General features: G+C 39.8%; 1 long non-coding RNA gene across 1 annotated transcript; it reads right to left on the reverse strand.

The window, feature by feature from the left end:
• Positions 1-858: 858 nt before the first annotated feature.
• Positions 859-25,421, reverse strand: LOC147917091 (uncharacterized). The gene is made up of 3 exons (XR_015552367.1): positions 25,332-25,421; positions 24,028-24,111; positions 859-917 (listed from the first exon to the last, which is right to left on the reverse strand). It is a non-coding gene; the product is annotated as an uncharacterized LOC147917091 (long non-coding RNA).
• Between the last annotated feature and the right edge of the window lie 1,170 nt (positions 25,422-26,591).

The following is a 26,591-nucleotide window of genomic DNA, read 5'->3' on the forward strand; positions in this document are numbered from 1 at the left end:
ACTGCACTAAAAATCTTCTGTGCTCTGCCTATTCATCCCTCCTTCCTCTCATGCCCTGGGGAACCACTGAGTCTTTTACTGCTTCATAGTTTTGCATATGGTTGAAATCATACAGTATGTAGCCTTTTCAGATTGGTTTCTATCACTTAGTAATATGCATCTAAGTTTCCTCCATGTCTTTTCATGACTTGATATCTCATTTCTTTTTTAGCACTGAATAATATTCCATTGTCAGAATGTACCACAGTTTCTTTATCCATTCACCAACTAAAGGACATCTTCGTTGTCTCCAAATTCAACAATTCATTTTTAAACTCCATTTTTAAAGAGTAGTCATCTGAGATCAATTGCTCTCTTTATTTCCTCATTGAATTTCAGAGGCGACTCAACCAAACTCTTAACTGATGTATGAATTCCCCTCAACAACAAATAGGCTGTCAGCCTGACTTTGCTTGCTTCCTCCCCTAACAAGTAACTCACCATTTTCACAAGGCAGCCCACTTCATTACAGGATATCTCCAATTATTACTAAGCAGTTCTTCCAATGGTGGACTTTTTCTAGACCCTTTATAATAGGCCTACTTCCTTTCCATGTGCATTTCCAAATGTATTTTTTAAATTAAAATCTCAGTATTTTTTTCTATTGCTTAAAGGAAAAGAAGTAACAGAATTGTTGGTTTTATTACATTTTCATCCATTTTTGCAATTTATTCTCTTAAAATATTCACAACAATCAGAGACTTGCAGACTACTGACATGACCTCTCACAGATTTTTTTTTTCTCCTGGACAAGATTGCTCATTCCTTGAAGTTTGCTCTCACAATATCGTTTTGAGTCTCCCACATCATTCTGGGCTTCCTCCTTTGGACAGGCTTCTTCTTATCTATATTTTTTCTTCAGAATTGAGCACAATCTTCTGTGAGTAATAGGATGAATGCAGAGAAGAGGGAAACAATTATCTCTCACGTGGATTGTATACATTCCAATTACTGCAGTCAGAGGCTGCTTCCGCTTTTCCGCCACACTACTCTGAGACCACATTAAACCTACAGTTAATTAAAACTCGCTCCTACCCCACCTGCTCTACTCTGCCTCCTCACTTCTTCATCATATTTTCCCTCTTAAATTTCATCCCGTTACATTTGGTCCATTGTTTTAATCTGTCAAGATAATTTTGGAAACTGTATCTACTATCCAAAGTATTAGCTCTCTCATCCTGTTTTATGGTATTTGTGATTTTGATCAATTGCATTTAATTCATTCATTCACTCTTTCATTCATTCAACCAATATGTACTAAGTGTCAATTATGGTGTCAGGTTCTGGGCTAGGCTCTGGGGATACACCACAAACTTTTGTCCCCATTCTTAGGAAATATATGGTGTAGTGGGAATGACAGATTACAACTGATGAGACTAATGAATGTGTAATTACAAACTCATATAACTGTTCTGAAATTTAAAAAATACAATTTTATTAGTGATTATAACCAAGTAATTTAATGTGGATATAGGCAAGGAAGTGGTAAGGAAAGGCTTCCCTAGAGAAGTGACGGTCGAGCTGAGACCTAAAGGACAAGTAGAAGTGAACCAGATAAAGGGGTGGGGATGGAGAAAAGCATTCTAGCCAGAGGAAGGGCCTGAGAAAGGGCCCTAGAGGAGACAGCAGCATAGCACGGTTCAGGTATCTGAACTGAGGCCAGTGTGTCTAGAATACAGAGTGGCGGTCATGGGAGAATCATGCAAGGTGAGATACTACAGACATAGGCAGGGCCAGGCCATGTAAGATCTTCGTAGGCCAAATTAATGATTTAGCTGTACTACAGAAGCCCATGAAAAGTCTCTCTGAGGCAGACTCCTCTGTTATGAATTTTATCCTCATTTCCCCAAGTTTTCAGAGCCCTCCCTCCCATTAGTCAAGTTCAAACCCTTTAGCTTGCCATTCAAGGTCCTCAAAATTTGATTTTCCTTTTCAAATATGTCCTGATGTCTTCTTAATGTGAGCTCTGTGCTCCTACAGAAGCAACTGATCTAGTGGTGCATTTCCCCACTCTCTGCCTTCAACTGGAACAGGCTACTTTTCTGCTCCAGCCTCAATTATGCTCCATGAAACGGATACTTGTCAAATGTATGGCCACTGAGCATCTCCTCAGACAATGGCGCCCTTTTATCAGTGAGACTATAATTTCCCGGTGGGCAGGAAACATTTTTTGTTACTTTTTTGAATGCTACATAGCTTCTATACAATTTCTGCACACAAGAAATAGCTAATTCACATTTATAGATTGTGTAAGTAGCCTCCCCAAAGGGCTCCCTGCTGAGTAAGACTACTGCTTTTGCCTAGCATTGTGTTCTGGGTAGTAGGCACAACAGTAATGCCTGATGATTATGAAATTCACTTTCCTTAGAATAGATGCTGTGGAATCTTCTGTGTCAGGAGTTTTTATCTAATGGAGAAGCCAAATTAGGGCATGTATATTTCTTCTTCCCTAATGTTTTAGGGCAGCATTTTCCAAAATGTGCTCCACACTACTTCTGAGTGATAGCCAAAAAATTTAGTTGAAAGGGTATTTCTTGGACATACATGTTTGGAAATATTAGGTTATGGATGAATTTGATTTGCAGAACTTAGAGCATTAACCTATTGGTGAGTATTTTGATTGTCCAAGAGACATTAATTCATTCATTTAACAAATATTAAGAATTTACCATATACCAGGCAACATGTTAACAGAGGTGTGCTGGCAAATGTTTAAAAACCAGCTCTCTGGAGCCGGCCCCATAGTGTAGTGGTTAAAGTTCCACGTGCTCTGCTTTGGCGGCCTGGGTTCGCAGGTTCGGATCCCAGGCCCAGACTTACACCACTTGTCAGCCATGCTGACGGGGCGACCCACATACAAAACAGAGGAAGACTGGCACAGATGTTAGCTCAGGGATAACCTCCCTCATGCAAAAAAAAATAAAAAAGAGGCAGAGTGGGCCAGCCTGGTGGCGTAGTGGTTAAGTTCTCATGCTCTGCTTTGGTGGCCCAGAGTTCACGGGTTTGGATCCCAGACGCGGACCTACACGCCACTTATCAAGCCATGCGGCAGGCGTCCCACCTACAAAATAGAGAAAGACCAGCAACAGATATTAGCTCAGGGAGAATCTTCCTCACCAAAAAAACCCAGCTCTCTAAGGAGAAAGAAACAAAATACCCCAACTTGTAGTGTTTGCTGATTTCTATAATATGTATATTCACACAGGGTTGATTTCAAGCTATCAATGTGACATCAGTGAACTAGGAGTAGCGACAAAATGTACACAATCAGCCCTTTTCAGCCAGTTCAAGCTGGCTTCAGCACACTGCGTGTTAACTGATGATGAATAAAACAGCCATGGTGTCTATACTTGTAGAACTTACAGTCTAATAGAGGCAAGAGAAAATAAACAAGTTAATAAGCCAATATATAAGGCTAAAGGGGATGGCCAAGGGAAAAAAACAGAGCTTCATGAAATAGACAGTGGCTGGGAACTGGGGAGGTGGTCACATGAGTCTTCCCCAAAGATGAGATGTGCGAGCTGAGAACTAAGTTATTAGAAGCCTGTCAGAAGAGAAGGCAGAGGAAAAGCATTCCAGGGGAGAGGAACAGCATGTGCAACAACATATGCTTGCAAAGAATATGGACATTTTAAAGGACTAAAAGGCCATTGTGTCTGGATGGAGTCAGTAGGGGAGAATGGCAAGAGATGAAGTTGCAAAGATAAGCAGGATCCACATGCCTGGCCTGGGACCTCCTAGTAGGGAGTTTGGATTTTAAAAGGCAAAAGGAAGCATTTGAAGATTATTTTTGTTTTCTTCAAGGAGGAAGTGAAATATCCTTAGCAACTTTACAAGCTCTTTTTGTCTGCTGTGTGGAGAATGGCCTGGAGCATTTCCCACACTTATTTGACATGGAGCCCTGCTTTGTCTAAGGATCTTTCTCTGGAATGCCCCTCACAGCACATTTTGGAAAATGTTATATTAGGAGTTTTAAAGAAGCATGTAATTATTTAACATTATTTTTCAGCTTTTCATGCAGCAAGAAATAAATGCTTAAGTATGATTAATAGAAACTTCTTTTTTGCTGTTCCCTACCAAACCATCCTAAGCTTTCCCAACAGGCTCAATACAATCTTCACTGTTCATACATATGATGAAAATGAAAACAGCTAAAAAAAAAATCTGAAGTGAAAGACCTAGAGACACTGTGAGATCCAGGTCAGATAACACTGGCTGTTTATGGTTATGCCCAAAGTCTGGTTGTTTTCAAGAAATCAGATGAAGCTGGTTCTAAAGCAGCACTGTCCAATAGAACATTCTGCAATGATGGAAAGTTCTATATCTGCACTGTCCAGTATCATTGTCACTAGCCACATGAGTCTACTGAGCGCTTGAAATGTGGTAATGACTGAGGCACTGAATTGTAAAACTTATATAATTTTAATTCATTTAGACTAAATTTCAATAGCCACATATGGCTTTGGCTACCATAATGGATGCTGTAGTTCTAGGGGATATTAATGGTAAAATAAAAAGTGGTGACTTCCCCCTTTTTATAGCTAAATGAAACCTCTGCTCCCAAATAAACTTAGTCTCGTAGGAAAGTGGTAATCCACTGAAGGCACTTCAAAGGTCACTCTGCAGTTTAGTCTCCCGATGCTATTTTCTGCCCTTTTTTTCCTATTCAAAGCCATATATACACAGGAGAACTTGTTTAATGTCTCTAAATAATAGATTAGCGTTATTTATTACTTGTGCTTGTGTATTCATTTTCTCCTAAAAATACCACCACATTTTAGACATAAAGGCTTCCTCTTTGATGCAAGAAAAAAGTTGGAAGGCAAAAAAGAACAAAATAGTCTTGTGACTTTGTTTTGTCGATGTGTAGCTGCAACTGACCGACATAGCAACTATTACCCGACACTCCTATTTTTCATGTCACCACTCAGAGTTTCTTTAAATCTGCTTTAAGCTCCCCAAGCCCTTTTAAATTACATCATACCAAGTCGATGGATGGGAAAAATGGCCAGAAATACATGGTCCATTATAAATTCCCTACTGGCCTTCTATTACAAGGTGTTTCTCAAAACATTGTTATTTTGTTAGATAAATCTTTCTTATTGATTTTACTCTCTAACACCCCAGTCATGAAGAACAGAGCTTGTAAATAGTCCAACACATGGGGTTGCAATTTGCTGTGTTCAGACAACGCTGCCCGTCATTTTCTAAGTAGGTTTGCTTTCCTTCCTTCATTCCTTCATGTCTATCCTTTCCTCGTTCCTTTCTTCATCTGTTCAACCGACTTCTCCTGAGAGCTTACTAAGTGCCTGGTACTGTGGTGGGCACTGGGGATACAGCAGTTAAGACAGAGAGAGTTGCTACGCTCACGGAGCAGTGGAATGCTGCCAAACACAGGACAGCATGCTGGGCAGCACAGTAGGTCTATAACTATAAAGGTTGGGAAACAGATCAAAATATTTGTCTGCAAGAAGAAAGGCAAAATGAAGAGACGGGCTTAGAGAACCAACACACTGGGTTCGAATTTCATCCAGGAAGTTTGCCTGTGTAAAGGAAAAGAAAAATATTTTCCAGAATCATCTTCAAGGGCCACAGAAAGAACTATTGGAAAACTATTGAAAATAGCATCAAGGCAAATCTCACTCCATCATCAAATAAAGCAGTTACCCACGCATGAACGGAAGAACAGACAAAATCTCTTTCAGGAGGCTTTTGTTTAAAATCAATTTGTGGGCTGTTAAAGTTTCCCTGTTGCTGACCAGATGGTCTGAAATCCTTAACCAGGCACTCAAAACCCTTCAATATTTAGCTTCATCTTACTTTTCCAAATTTACGTCTCTCTGTTCCTCTCAGGAACCCTCAATTAAAGCCAGATGGATCTATTCACTGAGTCCTGAAATGTTTGGGGGTTCCTTACTTCTGTTCCTTTGTTTTTGTCCCAAATTCTTAGCAATTCTTCAAAACCTAATTTAAGTCTTTTTTATTACACATAGCATTGCTTGGTCACCCCAACTTTTAAAGTATGCTCTCTTTCTCCTCAGAACTCATAAGGAAACTATTGAATATGATACTTTTTAGGCAATGACAATTTATTACTTTGCAGTTAGCAAATTTATTAGGTATGTCTAAGTCAGAAGAGCAATGTGCCTTATACTCTGCTTTTCACTAGAAAAACATTTGTGTATACATTTACAGTTTATAAAGCATTTTGACAAACCTTATCTCACTAAATTTAATCCTCACTACAATCCATTTAGCTAAGTATTTCCTTCACCTGTGTACAGAGGTGAAAACAGGCCCAGAAAAGGAATCCTACTCACCTGAGATTGCACAGCTAGTAAGTTATAGCTGAGTTTAAGAGGAGGACTTTGACTCTAAGACGAGTGCTCTTTCTCCGTAACAGCGAAAAGTTCTTTAACACAGGACCCTTGGTAAATATGCCTCTATGTATCCCAGAGAGCATTGATTACATAGTAGGTATTTAGTGGGTCTGTATGGAAGGACTGATTGATTTCTGATTAATGAATAAAATGAGGCCTCTTTCAAAATCAGCTTCTTCAGTAAGGCAAAAGAAGCGGGATGGGGATTCATCTTTTATAGTGCCATACATGGTAATTTTTGGATTTAAAAAACAGCTACAAAAAGAATTGCCCGTGATTATGGCCGTAGTTGCTCCAAATACATCTGAGTCACCTAACCTTTGGATCTGCTTTTTCCTAATGGTTTCAGGCCAAACCATCTAATCCTTTATGGTATAACAGCTCCTCCATAAATGGAGACGGATCAGAACAGACTATTAATACCCAAGCAGATGCAGAAACCACCCAGATGGATAATTTCAATGTTAATACAAAAATATTTAAAAGAGCTACAGAATGTCACATAGAGGATTAGCAATACAAAAGAGATAGAAAGCATTTATTTTTGGAAAAGTAATTTTTTCTGTGTATCACTTGTACATTTTAAATAGAGTTTCTACAGCTTACACATGAATTCTACTTTCTAGGCACGAGGTAGCTTGCATCGTATGTAAGTGCGCCTCTGGGTTATCCATGTTTAATCACGTTAGCTTCCATTTGCTAAATGTGTTCTCTGTCCTACGCGCTGTGAGGGGACTTCTTTACTTCTCACAACAACCCTGCAAGCTACGTGTTATTAGGGTCATTGTATTGAGGAAGTGTGTGGGTTTCCACAGCAAGCAATTCTGACACTAACTGTTTGGAGTTAGCGCACGCCCTACAGTTTACCGGCTCAATCCCACAAGATTGCCCCTCACTTCAGATGCCTATCATAAGTAGTGGGCTGCCAGGTTACTCACTTCTGTCTGGCGTGGCTACAGCTGGGAGCTTCCCATGACCCCCTCCCTCAGGTTCAACATTTGCTACAGCAGCTCACAGAACTCAGGAAAATAGTTTACTTACTACCACTGATTTATTACAAAGGATATTTTAAAGGATAAAAATGAGCAGCCAGATAAAGAATTACATATGGCGAGGTCTGGAAGGATCCCGAGTGCAGGAGCTTCTGGCCCCATAGAGTTGGCGTGCACCATCACCCTCCTGGTACGTGGATGTGTTCACCATCCTTGGAGCTCTCCATACCCCACACTTTGGGGATTTTTATGGCGGCTTCATCACACAGGCACGGCCAGTTATTAATTCCATTTCCAGCCCTTCTCACCTCTCTGTAGAATGGGGGAGGTGAGGCTGAAAGTTCAAGCTTCTAATCATGGCGTAGTCTTTCTGGTGACCAACCCCCAACCAGAAGCCCAATAAGAGTCACCTCATTAGAACAAAAGATGCTCCTATCACCCAGGAAATTCCAAAGGATTTAGGAGCTCTGTGTCAGGAACAGGGGGCAGAGAGCAACATACATATATTTCTTATTATTTCACAGAAGGAAGAACCCCCTCAAACTGACTACAAATTGGTAGAAGATTGTAACAGAGATTATATAATTACAGTATGGTTAAGGGGATAATTTTTTTTTAATTTGGAGAAACTTAAATTATATTCAAGGGAAGATTGACATAATAGCTAAACTGGAAAAATTAATATGAACTCAGTTTCCTAAAACGAAATATATTTTTTCAGTTTTTCTTTAAAAATGACCCAACAGCACCAGCAGCACTTTGACCCCATCATCTCTTTATGTGGATCTCTAGGGCCCAGATGCTAGCTTCTAATATGTTTCTCCTAAAAAGAAACCTGGGATTCTCAGAAGGTAACTGATCCCCCGCCTTGGAACTGAGTAATATCAGGAGAGCCTGGAACATCCAAATTTTGCTAAAGAACAAGGGTGCTCTTGAGGACATCAAGCTGGACATCTTGGCCAGCTTAAAGAAACACATACTGACCAAGTTAAAGCAATTTAAGCTTCAAAAAGAGAAAAATAATTATGGCTAAAGGAAACAAGTTTGAGTCTGTGAAAAGCCGTGATTCCATCCTGATAACAAATGAGGAAAGTTAACACAAAGTGAAATAAAAGGTAATTATAATGCAAAAAGCAGAGTGACTATAAATACATATACTTGCTTTTTAATTGGTTATAATAATTAAAAGAGATTATATGTAGGTGTGTTGTTTCTTCTATTTATTCTTCTGTACATCTGCTCATAAGGTATAGATATGTACTTGCTGTCTAAGTACAGAAGGGTAGATAAAGGAATTATGAGTCAGCCAAGTAGTTCCAAGAAACTTTGGAACTAAATCCCCAAATAGGAAAGACTGATTATGATCACAAGTAACAACCAGGTAGAATGAGGTTCAATCAGTGGTCACACTCAACGACCGACTAGAAAGAGCGTTCAACAGAGAATTTTGAGATGATTGGTTAGCCAAATGTCCTCCGAGAGCTAGATGGCCCTACTGACTATAATAAAATACTAATGAGGTATAGATAAGTTTCTAATAATACTTATAGGACAGGACTATGTATAAGCATCGGCAGGATAATTGATGATATAGTGCTGGCCATGCAAGACTTAAAGAATGCCTCATTCTGGGGGAAAAAAACAAGTTGCAAATATGTAAAACTGTGGGAAAGGCACAGGATTAAAACCATGCAACTAACATAAGAAATAAAGTATAGTTTTATAAGGGACCTTGTCAAATGGTCAGTGGCTCAGGTTCGAATCAATTTGGGACAAGCATCAATCCCATTCGAGGTGGGGTTGTTTTGTTTTCTTGGGGTTTTTTTTTCCGAACTAGTAAAGACCTTGTAATCTTGGGAAGATGTCAATATAAACTCTACTATAATTTCTAAATTAAATTAAAACAAATAGTGTTGTAACCCTACAAAGGTATTTAAGAATATACATAGAAATAATAAAGAAATAAATCAGAGCATTGATAATTTAGAATAGTTTAAATGTAATTACAGGAATAAGCTTAGTAAACATTGTAATTATAGTATTTTGTCTACTCTTTAAGGTAGTTACAGTGATCAAAAGTTTCAGTCACATTAAAATTTTAATTTTAATTTGCACTTTCTATGAGAGTTTATTTAATTGCATTTGCAATAAATTTTAAATGTTCAATTCGATGTTTCAAGTTTTGTCTATTAAGTATGTAAATTTGATAAATTGAGCATATTATGAACTTTATATAGAAGTTTATGTTTCTCTCTGTCACATAAGCCCCCAGGAAATCAAGAATCTTATCAGTAGAAACAATCTCAGAGAAGTTAAGTAACTTGTCCAAGGTCACATTGCAAACTTAGATTCAAATGAATCTAAAGCTTGTGTTTATATCTATTGCACACCCAACTCTTTGTGAACATTTTTTGTAATAGCATTTCTCACAGTATTTAGGGAAGTTTTTTTTCACTTGACAGTAAATGATTTGGGGTTGTATAGACGCAACTGTCTAAACAGGCTGCCCATGGGGTGAATTCAGCCATTAGAACTATTGGTTTGGACCACATAATTTTTTAATAAAAATGAAAGAATTAGTTAATAATATTTTTATTTATTTATTTATTTATTTATTTTTTTGTGAGGAGATCAGCCCTGAGCTAACATCCATGCTAATCCTCCTCTTTTTCCCGAGGAAGACCGGCTCTGAGCTAACATCTATTACCAATCCTCCTCCTTTTTTTTTTTGCCCCCAAAGCCCCAGTAGATAGCTGCATGTCATAGCTGCACATAGTTCTAGTTGCTGTATGTGGGACGCAGCCTCAGCATGGCCGGAGAAGCGGTGCGTTGGTGCGCGCCCGGGATCCAAACCCGGGCCACCAGCAGCAGAGCACGTGCACTTAACCGCTAAGCCACGGGGCCGGCCCTAGTTAATAATATTTTTAAATAGAAGAATTTCCCATAGAAATGTAGATGTCTAGCTTCTCTTGAAAAATTGGCAGATCCGGCAATACTGGGCTCTCATGTGACAAAACAGGAACTTAGTGATGGCTGCCCCTGGAAGAGGCCCTAATGTCCAATTTGCCACTGTCCCTAACCAGCCAGCTTCACTAGTTTACGTAACCTGTCTGGCCTCCATGTGCACTGCAGACTTGATGTACTGGAACCAACTGGGCAAAGCCCCTCAAGTTACTGCATGGTTGTAGAAGCCATCGTCAAACAAAGGGGAATTTTGATAGTACCAGGCACAACATAGAGATGGAACCTGTTTCAAGACCTCAAGGACCATATTTCTCCAGTTCTAAGCTGCAGACTCTAGAATGATGATGTAACCAAGCAATAAGTTCTCCTGACATGGCATTGGACATGGAGCTCTAAATACAATTAGACATTGAACAAAGAAGAAAGAGCCAGCAAAGGACCCTGAAAAAGAGCAGCCAAAAAAGTTGGATGAAACCAGAAGAGTTCATCCATCCATCCATCCATCCATCCATCCATCCATCCATCCATCCATCTATTCATGCATTCACAAAGGTGCTCTGCCAGATACATGGGTATCTTATAACTCTTTCCTGAATTCATCATCCATTCACCAAGTGGTTTTGAGCACCCCTTTGTTTCAGGCACTGTGGAATATGCACTGGTTAGATAGCAGTGAACAAAATATGTAGGATCCCATCCATCACCTATCAGACCCTAAATGGATAATCATACAATAATTACAACTATGGTAAATGTTATAAAGAAAAAAGTAAGGGGTACTGTGAAAGCATATACCAGGGGTTTTCTACCCTAATTTACGGATTCAAAGCAGGTTTCCCTGAGGACATGATATTAATTAATTAGGGCCCACAGGCCACTGACCATCCCTTTCCCAACCCTGGTCTCTTTCACTGTATGTTCACTCGCCAACTGAAAAAAAATAAGAGTCGTTAATATAAACTAAGGATTTATCATGCGCTCAGCTTTGTGGTGAGCGCTTTAACAGATCAACTTTTTAACCCTCGCACTAATTCTATTTTAAGCCTGATGCTTTTATTGTCCCCATTATGTAGATGAGGAAGCCAGCAGAAGCATAGAGGAATCAAGTACTTGCCCAAAGCTGGAAAACTAAAGTCAAAACTCAAATCTAGATCTGCCTTTCTTGAGTGGCCACACCCTTAGCCTTTGACTTTCTTATAAAGGAGCCATACCTTTTCTGAAGAAGTCAATCTCAAACAGCTGCATATTAAATACACACACACACACCAGAGCAGCTTTTCCCAAAAGAATAAATGTCAATACAGCTTAACCCACTTTTATAGAAAAGAGTTGATCCAGGAACAACAAGAATATTCTTCCTGTAATGCCTTTTTATTAAGGACAAATATATGAGTTAGAAGACACGGTGCAGTATCCAATCTCAGACAGCAATTTTCAAGGATTGAGTATCTCCACTTTATGTTGCAAAATAATGAACACATGGACGCCCCAGAATGCTTATCCAACATAGTTTGCCATGTTAGCATTTAAAATAGTTGAGCATGTGCTGAGAGATACAAAGAAATGTAACTATACAGATGATTTCTTCCCTATTTAGCTCAACTTTGATCATTCACTGTTAAGTCAACACTTTAAAGTAAAAGGAGTCAACGGGAATTTAGATCTTTCCGAAGAAGTTGCACCGCAAAAGCTCACTGTGGGGAGGTGAGAAGAGTAAGCAAAGGAGCCTCTAGTGGTGCTAAAGGAAAAGCTAAAAGGCTGATTCCCTCGGCTGAAAAAACTCTCTCAGAATGAGTCATTTCCATATACAAAGAAGGTCATTTTTTATGCAGTTGCATTATGAAAGAAGGAGAAAGCTTCTCTCCTTATGCAAGCACAGGGAAGATCATCCCCTAGATTAACATTAGAAGCATAAAAATATTTTCTTCCCAGATTTCCCTCCAGTGTCAAGCTCTTATGGCCTTTCTTAACGCTTCAACACTCACACCTTTGTAAATATTGATACTTGGGAAATTTTGTAATGCAGCTTGAATCCCAATCCTTAAACACCCTGCAATGCACAGGGAGCAGCCAAGCCCAGAAATGCCTCAGGAAACCCTGGAAAATTTTTTTCTCTCTCCTCCAAGGACAACGAAACCTCACTGAAGCTTGAGTTTCCTCTACATCTTTCAGAGTTGGGAAATCTGGACCTATTAACATGAGATAGCACGTACACACTTTGCCTAAATTTGATGAACATTTGAAAGGTTTTACAAAAAGCTGAAGCAATGCAATAGAACAGGGTTTTGTTTGTTTGTTTTGTGAGTTTTGTGGGGGGTTTTGCCTATTGAGAGGGTGGAGGAGAAAGAAACATCAAATGTTTTCAAGTGCTATGATGCTGTGTGACAAATTAGAGCACTATTTCTGAAGTATATTTAATTACAAATTGGTTTGAGCTTTCAAAAGGACAAAACTTGTAGATAGATGTGTCCTGAATATGAAACCTTACTATATTAATGATGTATTAAATCATTTTTATAAAACAAAAATCCCACTACTTCTAGAGTACAAAAAAAAATGTCCACAGCTTTTCATATATACTATGTGAAGGAAAGGGGTTTTTGCTAAATTTCAAATACCAACGAGTTCAAGGGAATAGGATCATCTGACTAAGCCTCATGAGGGTCTGGGTTTCATTCATTCATCCCACAAATATTTACTGAGGGCCCATCAGGGCCAGACATTCTTCTAGGCACTGAGGATGCAGCTGTGAATGAAACAAAGTCTCTCTTCTCCTAGGGCAGATGTTCTATTATGGGGAAACATTATAAACAGAGGGCAAATAAATATGCAATAAAATGTCAAGGAGGAATATGATCTGTGAAGATGAGTACAACAACAAAAGAGGGGGTAAGTGAAGGAAAGCCTTATGAAAATGGTCTGCCAATTTCTTACCTCCTGCCATCATCCCCCAGGAAGAGAGTGGTGAAACTGAGAAAGAGATCTGGGTTAGGAGCCAGGACACATGGGCTCTAGTTACACCCTTCTCAACAAGGGCTCATCTTTGTTGGAGACAATTATATTCAAGATCTCAGGCAAGTCTGGGAAAATGAGAGGGCCTGAGAAAGTAAGAAACTGGAAAGACATTCTTTGACACTGTTTGTTGAAGGCTAGGTCTGTTGCTTTACTGGAAGACAGGAAAGAACATAGGCAATGGAAGGAGAAAGACCTAGTTCAGTCTCTTCTTAGCTGTGTGACCTCTGTCAAGTTGCTTCATCACTCTAAGCCAGTATCCTCATCCATCACATAGAGTTATAGATACCTACCTCAGAAGGTTTCCATGAGGATTAAATGGGATCAGGCATGCAAAATTAGCTCAATACTTGGCTCATGGTAACCACTCAATAAATGGGATATGCTGTTATTACAGTAGATAACAAATAACACAACAACTAACGCCTTCAAAACAGATCCAACAAGCCTTTTTTATTTTCTCAAGATGCCACTTCTTTTTTCCAGGTGAAATAATCTGATTATTGTAAATTGCTTTCTTTAGGCTGGTAAATGGTACCTGTCATGTTATAGATTGGTCCACTAAATATTTTCATTTTTAAAATAATAGAACCTATTTGCAGTTATTCAGATAAGCAGAAAGAAAACAATCACCAAAAACTAATGCTAGTCATTTAGTTACTGCGTCTTGGATTCACATGCAGACATCAGCCATGGAGAGAAAGGAGCCCTGGTACTAAGTGGGTGTGTTTGTATGTGTCAGACTGATTGCATCCTAAATACAAATATAAAAATAAACTATAACTTTGACTCTTTTGTGGATTATTATTACCCAGAGCTTTCTGCTAGAGCTGACAGAGATATTTAAGTGTTGACTTGAAATATATTTCTGTCATTTATATAACCTGCTCAGAAACAAAAAAGAAAGAAATAGAGAAACATTTTTAAAGCTTTTCAAGAAAACAACGTGCAGCAAAGAGAAGATTAGCCATTTGGTAACTGAAGGCAGCCAGAGGAAAGTTTATGCCAGGAATGTAGACAGAATATGACAGGGACATGGTGTATTGGGATAGAAGGAGTTCCCAAGAAGTATCTCTTACATTTGATCCATGAAGCAACAGGTGTTCCTGGAAATAGGATCCTGTGTTTGGTTCGAGCCATGTCCTCTGTCAAAATGGGGACAAAGGATTGGAAAAATCACCACCACATTGACAATTCCCATTAACTTCTGACATGGAATAACATGCTCTTATCTACCAGCAACTGCTGCCTAGTCTGCAACCCACCTCTTATCTTCATTTGCATGCTGTAGAATTACCCCAGCCTCTGAAAATGCACCAAGAGCAAATATTGCTGCAACCTGAACCTCTTTGGTGATTAAGACCCTCCTGAGGCCCAGAGAGGGGGGTTGCAGATAAAGGTTTATCTTGACGAGCACATATCACACTGTCTGGGCTTTTTAATCCAGGCCAGTAATTATTCCTCTTTGTTCCAAAAATTCACAGGGATTGAATATCGGTCAAACCAAGAGAGGAGGGGAAAGCGGAGTAGAGGGAGGAAGAAGTTTGTTGCCAAATGCCCGTGGCCACCCTGCTGTCTCAGTCAGCAATGCAAGTGTGTTTGGGACAGAAGTGACATCCTTCTTTCACCTGTAAGAAGCCTCTAAAGAAGGAATAGCCAGTACAGGACATTGCCCAATCCCTCAATTAGGACAGACATCCCAAATCAGTGAGGCCTCTTTCGCTTGGGTGTCCATAAACAACCAATCTCAACCCAGTAGTCCAGCAGTCACTTCCAACTGATCCAAATGGGCACTAGAGAAGAAATGTGCTTCATATGTTTTAAATAAGGGCACGGTTAATCGCCAGGCACTCTTTCCCCTATGGGGGATGAAATCCTAAAACAAGCTTAAGCTTAGGAATCTTAAACACCATTCCTGGCTAGATTTTGACTCACATGACATCATTTTAGAAACCACATGGTCTATAAAGGAAAATGTTATTACAAAGTAGCAGATGTGAAGCCTTGAAATATCAAGTGGATTTAGAGAAAAACTGTACTCTTAAATGGCAACAGGTGGACTTCACTTTTCATACTCATTTTAACAGAGAAGATCACAAAAGAGAACACATTTTCTCTGTCAAGGTGATGATGGATAACCAGGCAGGAGGTGAAAATATAATATTACAAGTCAAAACATTTGAAAAGGTTAAAAAAAATTTGTTTTCCATGATCCTCAGTGGTTTTCAATCCTTTTGTGGGAGAAGGGTACATGAGCATGCATTATGTCACTTCAACTACGATTTCTCCTTTCAAGTAGAAAAAAATGGGCTTTGCAGTGAAGGCTCAACTTGCATTTCATGAGCAAAGCAAATGCAGATGGTAGAGAATGAATGACAATGAAATGCTTAGGTGACAAATACTGCATGTGTCTTCTCTATAGTCTAATCCCACTGTCTGAGGAAAGTTGAGTTTATCCACATTTCAATAGATTCACAGGTGATCTCCTACTTGGCAGAAAATTAAGCCTTGCATTCAGAAGGGGCTCATTGTGAAGCCGATGTCATTTGGTTTTGTGCACAAGCCATTGTCTTGCAGCTCTTTATTGGCTGTGTTTTCAGTTATTCAAATCTAGCCATTTTGCATAAGCAAACAATTTTCTCAGTAAACAATATGATGAACTAATGTCTTGTGCTACCAAATTAGAGAACTTCAAGATGGAGAAACTCTACCGAGGCATCTAACCCATCATCCTACCAAAGCAGTGGTCTTGCTTGGCAAGTATTTTCTAGTGCTTTGCTTAGTCTAGTTTTAAATATATCAAGCAAGGAGCCTTCCACTGCCTAAGACGTCTCATTGTTCAAGAAGCTTCCTTTCTTCCCTTTAAATGTATATTGGACTGTGTTCATCCCATTATTTCCTTTTACTGCTTCTCACCAGCACTCATTTTGTCCCCAACAAAAGTAGGTACGGAGAGAGGGAGAAAAAGAGAGACAGAGAATTGATTGTCAGAAGGCTTTGAAAGGAAAACACAGAGTTGAAGAAATAGCTCTTAATTCTGCCAAAGAATTAAGAATGCATGAAGTGCTTTATATTCATCCGCTAGTTGATCTCCTATAGTAGCAGATGAATTTTCTACCCTGTGCCCCGAATTTTTAATGCCTTTTTGTGCTTTCTTAACTTCCACGTGTAAGGTCTCACCTTACTACATTCTCCAAGTGTTGATTCCCACAACTGAATTAACCCAAGACAAAAGAGTCACAGAAGTTCTGAAAGAGGAGTATCTATTATACCCACATGACAGTTGGGAATAATTTTTTTCTGCCAAAAATTCCTAAGGAAATGTTTTTATCTTCAGTTTTTCATTTTAATGATTTTCAACAATTTTTTAAAATTTTATTGTATAATTAAATTCTACACAGTTAATAATTAAAATGAATTCACAGATTAGCAAAGTAATGCTTACATTTTGCTATTTGTTTCATTCTTGCCATGTTTAATTAATAACATTTCAATGATAATAAATAAATGAATCTTAAATGATAAAATTACAGATTAGAGTCATATGACATGATGATTTCTAAGGTCCAGAGAGATCACTCAAAATTCCAAGATCTTTTTCTTTAATTTTGCAACAATTTTGAATTCAAGAGTAAAGAGGGATGAAGGGATTGACTGTCAGAGAGCCCATTTCTGAAGGAGAATTTATAGTAGCCAAGGCCCCGTCTATTATAAGTTATGCCTTTGGAAAGACTCAGAATTTTTCATATTTCTCCTTTCCATTTTATGTCTTGTTTCTATCCTGTATTGCTTTTAAGAATATGTGTATGCACTTATGGGAGAATACAAAAACACTAAGAATAATAATATATGACGGGAATTTACTCCAATCCAACCACTAGTTTAAGCTGTCTATGTGATAATGCATTTCACCCTGTTATTATGCCCGTTTTATGAATGAAGAAATTGAGGTACAAAAGGTTAAGTGACTGCTCCAACCTCATCCAACCATGATGGTGGAATCAGAGTCTGACGCCAGAGCCTATACTCCTAACCACCACATTTCAATGTATTCCTCAAAAGAGCAAGCTAAATTGAAGCCATCTATTATTCCCTTGTTTTTTCCTCTCAGCCTCTATTCAACACGAAGAAGCAAACACTTGGTAGCAATTATCTGAGTCCTTTGCCTTTAAATGCTGCTGAGGCCAGAAGATAATTTCTAAATTGCTCTGCCTAGTTCTACAAGTCCTTACGTGTTGAATGTTATTTCTCTCCAACTAAAATGATATACCACCTCAAAATTGTGTACTTGGAAATAATTAGCACTATCTTGTCCATTTTGGAAATCAAGGTAGAAGTTAGAACTCCTGATTAAGAGTCAAGGCAGTATTCCAAAGAACGGTGGGGAGACATCTTGCACTGACATTGACCTTGGAGAGAATTAAAACACCAACAAAATAAAATAAGAATAAACAGCATTTCTGACATCAACCCTTCTCTATTCTCCCTTTTGTTTTGGCTTCATCCATGAAATCTGACCCTAACAGTCTGACACCTACAGATCCCTCCTTTCTCTGAATTCCTTCAGAGTTGATGTGCTGTCCTTATTGTCAGTATCATCCTATGAAACTTGTGTAGTTACTGAATGGTTCCACGCACCTTCCCTCCCTACAAACTCATCTGAAGGTTTCTTGTATATGTTTAATGGATTGCTTATGATCATGATATCCTAGAACAAGAAGGAACTCATGGAAAGCATTTGGTAGATCCCATTATTTGCAAAGGAATAAACTAATGCTAAGAGAGGTAAGACAGCACATCATAAGTCACATAGCTAGTTAAGGAGCAGGTTAAGCACCAGTATCTAGATGTTTTTATCCCTGATCCTGAACTCCTAACCCCAAATCAAGTTTTTTAACTGAAGAGAAGTCCCAAAGAAAAGAGACGATACAGAAATACCTGGCTGCTTCCACATCCACATGTTCAAGCAAATCATATATTAGGAGGTTTGAAAATGAAAAGACCATCAGTAATACTTAAGAATTTAAATAAATAGGAGACTTGCCAAAGAATTAGAGTCAGATATACAGGATGACAAATTTCACCCAAATTAGACTGCAGAAACCCCAGGACAATATATATATACACAATATCAAACGCATGCAAACTACAAGAATCAATGATCAAAAAACGATACATGGGCATTTAGAAACAAATTTCTTCTCCTCTGGTGCCTTTGTGAATTTACTAAGAATAAGTCATCCTAAAATAATCTCATTCTTTTCTTAATAATACTGATTATAATTACTGATAATAATTAAAGCTACTATTTATGAGGAGTTGCTATATGTAATGCTGTATTCTAATTGCTTTAGTAAGTAAGGTACCCCTCAGTTCACTGAATCCTTACCACCACACTGAGGGGTAGAAAAGCACTGTCCTAGGTGAAGTGGCAGACACACTGCTAGGACTCAGGTCTCTCTGACTCCAATGATTTCTCCTTTGACCCTGCCGTACTCACAGATAGCCTGATGGGAACCGCTAAGCTACTGGATCAGGGGAAGGGCTTAGATACAGTTCATATCCATTTTAGCAAAGCACTTCACAGAGTCTTCCATAATCACCTGTTGTTACGAGGATTAGCAATTATTTGAACCATTCCCAATGAGTGCTGCTGAATAGATCAATATTGAATCGGAAAGAAGTCTCTAGGATAGTGCCACAAAGCTCTGTTTCAGGTCCAATAGACCTGAAATACATGGGAGTAGAATGTGTGTCCGCAAAAAAAATTTTAGAACACACAACTCTGGGGAAGATTGCAGTAAGTTTCAAAACCATCTCCACAGACACACTGGGCTGAAACCAATCAGAAGAAATTTAACAACCATGAAAGCAGATTCCTTTATTTAAGCTTCAAACAAACAAACAACAACAACAAAACACCAACTAAACAAATGCAAAATGAGAGAGGCCCAGTTTGAGAGCCACTCCCTTTAAAAAAATTCATGACTTGTATCTCTTCACTGTCTAAGCTCCCTTTTTGGACAAGAGAGTACATGGGATGCTCTTATGGACTGAATGTGTGCCCCCAAAATTCATGTGTTGAAATCTTAACCCCCAATGTGATGGTATTAGGAGGTGGGGCCTTTGGGAGGTGATTAGGTCACGAGGGGGGAGCCTCATGTACAGGATTAGTGCCCTTTTAAAAGAGACCCCAGAGAGCTCTCTCGCTCCTTTCCACCACGTGAGGACACAGAGAGAAGACGGCTGTCTATAAACACTCAACTGACACTGGGTGTGCCAGTACCCTGATCTTGGACTTCCCAGCCTCTAGAACTGTGAGAAATAAATGTTTATTGTTTAAGCCACCCAGTCTTTGGCATTTTGTTATAGCAGCCCAAGCCTACTAATAAGACAGATGCCATACTGGCAGATGAGCTGGAATCAGGGGTGGGTGAGGCTAGATCATGGGTTGCAGAGCTGTCTTGAAAGGAACAAATTTGGGATCCGGCCATGCAGAGCCCTACTGGAGTGTCACACAAAAGGGGCTGGGAAGAACAGAGAAAAATAGATGCAAGGCAATGGGATGTGACAGGAACAAGAGGTCTCAGGGCAGTGCTAGAGAATTTGGAACTGTGAGAAGGAGGCAGAACTCCTGAGGTACTAGACTGGCCATGGGGCTTTTCTAGGCCATGACCTGCCATAAATAATACCTAGACAGATGAGTGTGGCTGTGTTCCAATAAAACTTTATTTGGACACTGAAATATGAATTTATATAATTTTCACATGTCACAAAATATTATTCTTTTTTTGCTTTTTGTTTTTCCTAACCATTTAAAAATGTAAAAAACATTCTTAGCTCACAAGTAGCACAAACACAAGCTGGGGCTTTAGTTTGTCAACTCAGGTGGTAGACTATAGATGAATGAATGAATGAAAATGATTTATTAAGTGTTTTAGGGAACAGAGATAGATAACACCGGGAGCAATGGAAAATGGATTTGAAAATAATTCTATGATAACCCAGCTATTTTAGGAAAATTTGCGGAAAAAATGCTAACTTGTGAAAAATACTAAAAAAAAATCACAACTGTGCGGTAGTAACCTAGGCCAAAAATTCACCCCTGGAAATGTGGAGCTGCTTCCTTCAAAAGAGAGGAATTTCATCATTCCACAGCTTAAGACATTCCTTGAAGCTGAAGTCAGGAGGGACACATGAGAACTGAACACATGCAAAGGACGGAGGACGGCAGCTCTCCCAGGACAGGACTGAACTCCCATTTCATTACTTCAGACTGCAAAAAAACACTTTCTTCCCCAGAAGAAAGTCTTTTTAGAAATAAATACAAATTAAATTCTCTTCCAGAACACTGTGGATCACCATAAGGTTAGTTTTTAGTTTTTACCCCAACTCATTTGACTACTGTAATTTCATTCTCCTTGTACTTAGAATTGGAATGAAACTTACTTAGCAGCAGAAATGGCAGCTGTTCCCTTGCTGAAAGAGAAATATGAGATGTGGGCTTTACATGGAAAAATGTGCTCCCAAGTTTTAATACCACAAAATTGCTTCGACTTAAAGATTTTCCCATGAATCATGTACTGCAATTAAACACTTGAATGCTATTTCCAACAAATATTGCTTTTATGTCAAATATGATGTTCGTAAATATGGCGTGTAGTTTACCAGCTTCTAAATGAGCAATGTTAATACAAATTCTAGGATAAGAGTGACGGCCTGGTTGTATATTACACTGCAGAGTTTGCCATCATCCTCTTTACATTAAAAAATAATGAATCTGGTCTCATTTGCAGGTTCTTAAAAGCAAGCATTACGTGGCCACGTGACAATATGAAACCACAGCTCATAAATAGTAAATGCAAACAGGATTTTCTTACCTTTTTGAACAAGTACGACTGAAAGCTTTCTGGTCCTCCAGGGACCCAAACTTCTTTAAAAAAAAGTTTGGAATTTAAAGGGGAAAAGAAAAAAAAAAGGAATCCTCTGAGGAGTGTGATGGATCAAGGATTTGTTTTTCCCTCTTTTCCCCAGAAATCTACCAGTCATTCTACAGCTATACTAGTTTTTTAGGATAGAAAAATCTAGTGTCTATGGAAAACCCCAATTTGCTCATTTTTATGAGTATCACAAATGTTCTCTTTTTTCTAGAGTAACTTTGAGAAGTCATGGTCATTAAGTTTAGCATAATTGTATCAATTTCTTAGGGCTGCCATAACTAAATACCACAAACTGGGTGGCTTAAAACAATTTGAAATATATTCTCTCATGGTTCTGGGGGCTAGAAGTCCAAAGTCAAGGTGTCAGCAGGGCTGTGCTCCCTCTGAGACTCTGAGTAGAATCCTTTCTTGCCTCTTCCTAGCTTCTGGTGGTAGGTATCCTTCTTTGGTGTTCTTCAACTTAGAGCTGCATCACTCCAATCTCTGCCTCCGTCATCTCTTGGCATTCCTCTCCCTCTGTCTCTTTCTCTTCTTCTAATAAGGCATTGGGTGGTATTAGATTAGCCCCCCCCCACACACTCCAGTATGACCTCATCTTAAATAATTACATCTGAATGACCCTATGTCCAAAAAGGTCACATTCTGAGGTTCTGGGGATTAGGACTTCAACATATCTTTTTTGGGGACACAATTCAATCATCACAGTACTTAAAGAAATCTGAGTCCAAAAGATTTCAGGACATGTGAACGAAGAATACTGAACAGAGGTCTAGACCATATGAACAGACATGCATGTTGAACTCCTTTTATGCAACAATAAGGCTACCTGCCTCTTCCTGAGCATCTTTTCCATCACAGGCACAATACAACATGTCTCTCACACAACACTGTTAATTCTACTACTACACTGCACGGTAGATGTTTCATCTCAGGTTCACAGATGAGGAAAACGAGGATCTAAGAGGTACATAGACCCGTCCAATGCCAACCCAAGAGAGCAAGAGAAGCAAGCAAGCAAGATTCAAATCCAGGTTTGTCTGACAGGCAAAGCAGTAAGTAAAGTTACAGAGCCACGTGGTTGAATAACAATAAAATAAATTATTATTAATTGATAGTGGAATGATATCATTTAGAAGAGTTGTAAATGTTCAGAGAAATCAGTGTGTGGGCTGAAGGTCTTTAGGATGTTTTATTTTGAACCCTCTTACAGATTGAATTACATCAAGAATTACCAATTCTTGAACACATTATCTGCTAGGCCTTGCAGTACACTTGAGATACAAATTGAACAAGATATAATCTCTTCTTTCAAAGTGCTCATAGCCTAGTAGGTGAGAAAGACAAGTAAATGGACAACTAAAGTTTGGTGTAGTAAGATAATAATAGGTAGCATTTATCAGGACTTTATTCCATTCCTGGGTCTATTATAGGAGCTTTACACGCATTAACGCATTAATCCTCACATGAGCCCTGTGAGGAGGTACTATTTTAAATCTCTGTTTTACAGATGAGGAAACTGCAAAGCAAGGTTAGCTTGCCCAGAGCAATTCCCAGAGAGTGGCAGAGCTGGGTTTAAGCCCAGAGTCTGGCTCCAGAATCCACGCCCTTAACTTGTTAAATTCTACTGTCTTCCCAATAAAATATGAAAGAATAGAAGTAACTATAGATGCTGCAGAAGCTCAAAGGAGAGGTGTGTAACCAAGGGTATAGATTAGGCAGAGAGTGCCTCACAGGGCAAACAATACATGAGCAAAAACCTAGAAGAGAGTAAGTTCATAGCAAATTCAAAGACTTGGGGTAAAATGTGTATAATAATCTTATCTAGCTCCTGCGATTGCTATATGTATTAAATGAGACAAATTAGATAAAGCCCTTAGTTCAGTGCGCAACAATTAGTAAGCACTTGGTACAGTTGAGCTTCCTTCACCATCACCATTATCCCTAGGCTGACCACCAAGAGCTATGCTGTCGGAGGAAATTCAGGCATTAGGCGGGATGGAAGGAGGTGAATTTGATCACAATTTCACAAACCAGAATGGTTAACAAAAACACTTAGGATTTTTTTTAAAAAAAATACAGATTCTAGAGTCCTACAGCAAACTAATAAATAAGAACCTCTGAGGGGTGGAATACAAGAATGTGCATTTTGAAAAAGCAGCCCAGGTATGAGATTTTGGAACTGCTGAACTCCATGACCTTTATCTTTACAAGCCTGACATTCTAGGATTCCAATCTAACATCTGATCTGGTACCTAGGAATTGGGAAAGACTGATACAAGCAGAAAAGAGAGAGGCAAGAACGTTAGAGTGCAACAAAGGCAGAGTAAACGACGTTCTGGCACGGGATTTTTTTGTGCTGCTCACAACAGAAGTCATCAAATGTTTTTCTAAAAAAATCACACTATCATACTGTCATATTCATCCCAATGCTGAGTTTCAACCCAGGCCTGTTACTCAGTCCACCTGTGAACCTGACCTCACCTCTCACCACATACTTGAATCTCTCATCATTCATGACTCTCATACTATCCCTGAACCTCACGCTATTCCTTAGTCTCGTCCACAGTGAGGATGCAAGGGGGGTTCATGGATAAAGTATGTCTAGGTCTGTCTGTTATGTTCAATCCTTAGTAACTACACATAGTATTTTTACCTGTGATAGAGCAAAAGTGATTTAAGTATTAATATTCCCAGCCTTACCTTTCTCAGTTCTCTAATGAGAATTCTGTCTTTGACAGCTTGGTTCCTGGGATTTTGTGATGGAGAATCTGGGCAATGCAATGGCTAGAGAGAGGCAGTATAAAAAAAAAAATCATGATTTGCTTGTGGAAGAAAAGGAACCAGTGGTGGAAGGAAAAGGAATAAGGTATTGAAAACAAAAGACTTGCTTAAGCTATAAAAAAAAAAAGTTGAAGTGTTGACAGTGAGGAGAAAGCAAATTCTAAGATCAGCTACTGGTCTGAGAGATATTGTGTTTGAGAGAACTAGGGAAAGACAATTTTAATTGTCTTTGATGGGAGTTTCAGATTGTTTCTGCCTTAACATTATTCAAGAGATTCTGGTAAAGATTCAAATTGTCTAAATTACTTTTGATTGATGGATTGAAATTTTCTTCTAAGGCAACATTGACAAGGACTGGACTATGTAGAGTACTAGGTTTTACTTAGGGTTACATACATTTTGATACAGCCATTTTGATGAGATCAGATCTAAACAACTTGCCTAAAAGTTCCAGGAGCCCAGGCACCTGGATGAGTTCTTTACCCAAGCCTCAGTCTACCTCTTCATAAAGTAAGAGCGCAGATCCAACTACCATATCTCCATAAGGAAGAGAGTAATTTCTACTCGGTCACATCAGTTAACTTGACTAAAAACACAGGTGTTGACTGTATTCCTGTTCAATTTTAAATTTAATGGGAGCCTGGGTTTGTGCCATCTCTGCCTCTTAAGTGTTAATCAACTCCCCAGTTTAAATGTATTTGATAAAAATATCTGAACTCAGGGGAGGGAGTCAAGATGGCGGCGTAGGCAGACTCTGAACTCACCTCCTCCCGTGGACACAGCCAATTTACAACTACTCGTGGAAAAATTACCCCTGAGACAGAGCTGAAAACTGGATAAGAGGAACTCCTGCAACAACGGACAATCCTAACTGGGGTGGAAGAGGCAGAGACTCCCTTCCGGAGAGGAAAAACGCCGCCTTCACAAGCCGCCAGCTTCATGGCGCCCGGGAGCAGCTCACAGGTCGCACCCTGCCTGGGGCGCGGGGCCCTGGCAGGAGCGCGCCCGCTGTGGGCATTGTGTGGACCCAGCACAATCGAGACCAGCGGCATAATATCTGACTTTGCTGCTACTAAAGCATTGGGTAGCACCCCAGAAAACCCGGTTCACAAAGAAACTAAAACTGGCTCTTAAAGGGCCAGCGCACAAACTCACCCGTTCAGAAAGCATCCTAAAATCACCAGAAAGAAAGGTGCACACTGCTTTGGTGACAAGAGACTCACCTAATAGGCCCTGAGTGCATCTCGGTGAGGGGTGAGACCTCTCCAGGGACTGGGACATTGGCGGCGGCCATTGTTGTGGCCTGGTGTGGCGTGCTGACACAGACGCCATTGGAGTTTTCCCTGAGACCTGCTGGCCCAGGGTCTGCTCCACCCGCTAGAGCACCGATTTAATCCAGCTCAGCCAGGGCAGGCAGCCACACCCTAGAGACTGGCCCACCTAACAACAAACCCTCAGGCAACGTGTGGGCCTGCATAGATTGGTGACTGGATTTTCTGCAGCCTGGCAACTGAGCTGACTTGGCGGGGCAGGGTGTGCACAAGGAGCGGGTGGAGAGTGTGGGGTGGTGGCGGAGGTGTGTGGGGCTCCCGCGTGGAGAGACTGGGTCCGCTTGGGAGGTCGGGCGCTCACAGGGCAGGACTGTGTTGACTGTGTGTGTGGACCTGTGGGCGGCAGGGCTTGTCAGCTGCAGAAGACTTGTGCTTCTCAAAGACCCACATAGGAGGTTTGCCCCACCTTCCAAAGCCTGAAACAATTGGGTGCTCCTGTGCCTGAGGCCAGCCCCACCCAGCTGCAATCCTCAGAGAGCTGACAAAGAGACCTAATAGGCTAGAGGTTTACAGCAATTCTAAGGCCCTGAGCCTAACAACCTGCTGCCACGCTGAGGGCCTACTCACTTAAAAAAGAAATACTGCAACACAGATGTGGTATTAGAACTTGCAGCCAACTGTGCTGGGGCTCCTCACACCTGATAAAAGAGACTGAAGGGCCCACAGCAACTACAAGCAGCTGAGCATTACAACAGCTGGCCAGGAGCATAACTCAGCCTCCTGGGCGCCTATAGGAGAGCTAACAGGCCACAATAAAGCACACGTAGCCACATAGGGGTCACCCCTGGAACATTGAGAACTGAGGGGAAGCACACTGGAAGCCTCCTAAGCCATCACTTACATAAGGTCACCTATCCAAGAGCAGGAGACATGGCTGACCTACCTAATACATAGACACAAGCACAGGAAAGAGGCAAAATGAGGAGGCAAAGAATACATTCCAAGTAAAGGAACAGGACAAAACCCCAGAAAAGGAACTAAGTGAAACAGAAATGAGCAACCTACCCGACAGAGAGTTCAAACTAAGAGTGTTAAGGATGCTCACTGATCTGGGGAGAAGAATAGATGAACTCAGTGAGAATGTCAACAAAGAAATGGAAGATATAAAAAAGAACCAATCAGAAATGAAGAATACAATACTGGAAATGAAAA

Source organism: Ceratotherium simum, chromosome 5 (assembly GCF_057802395.1).
Source record: "Ceratotherium simum simum isolate JZ-2026a chromosome 5, ASM5780239v1, whole genome shotgun sequence".
Classification (NCBI taxonomy): Eukaryota; Metazoa; Chordata; class Mammalia; order Perissodactyla; family Rhinocerotidae; genus Ceratotherium; species Ceratotherium simum.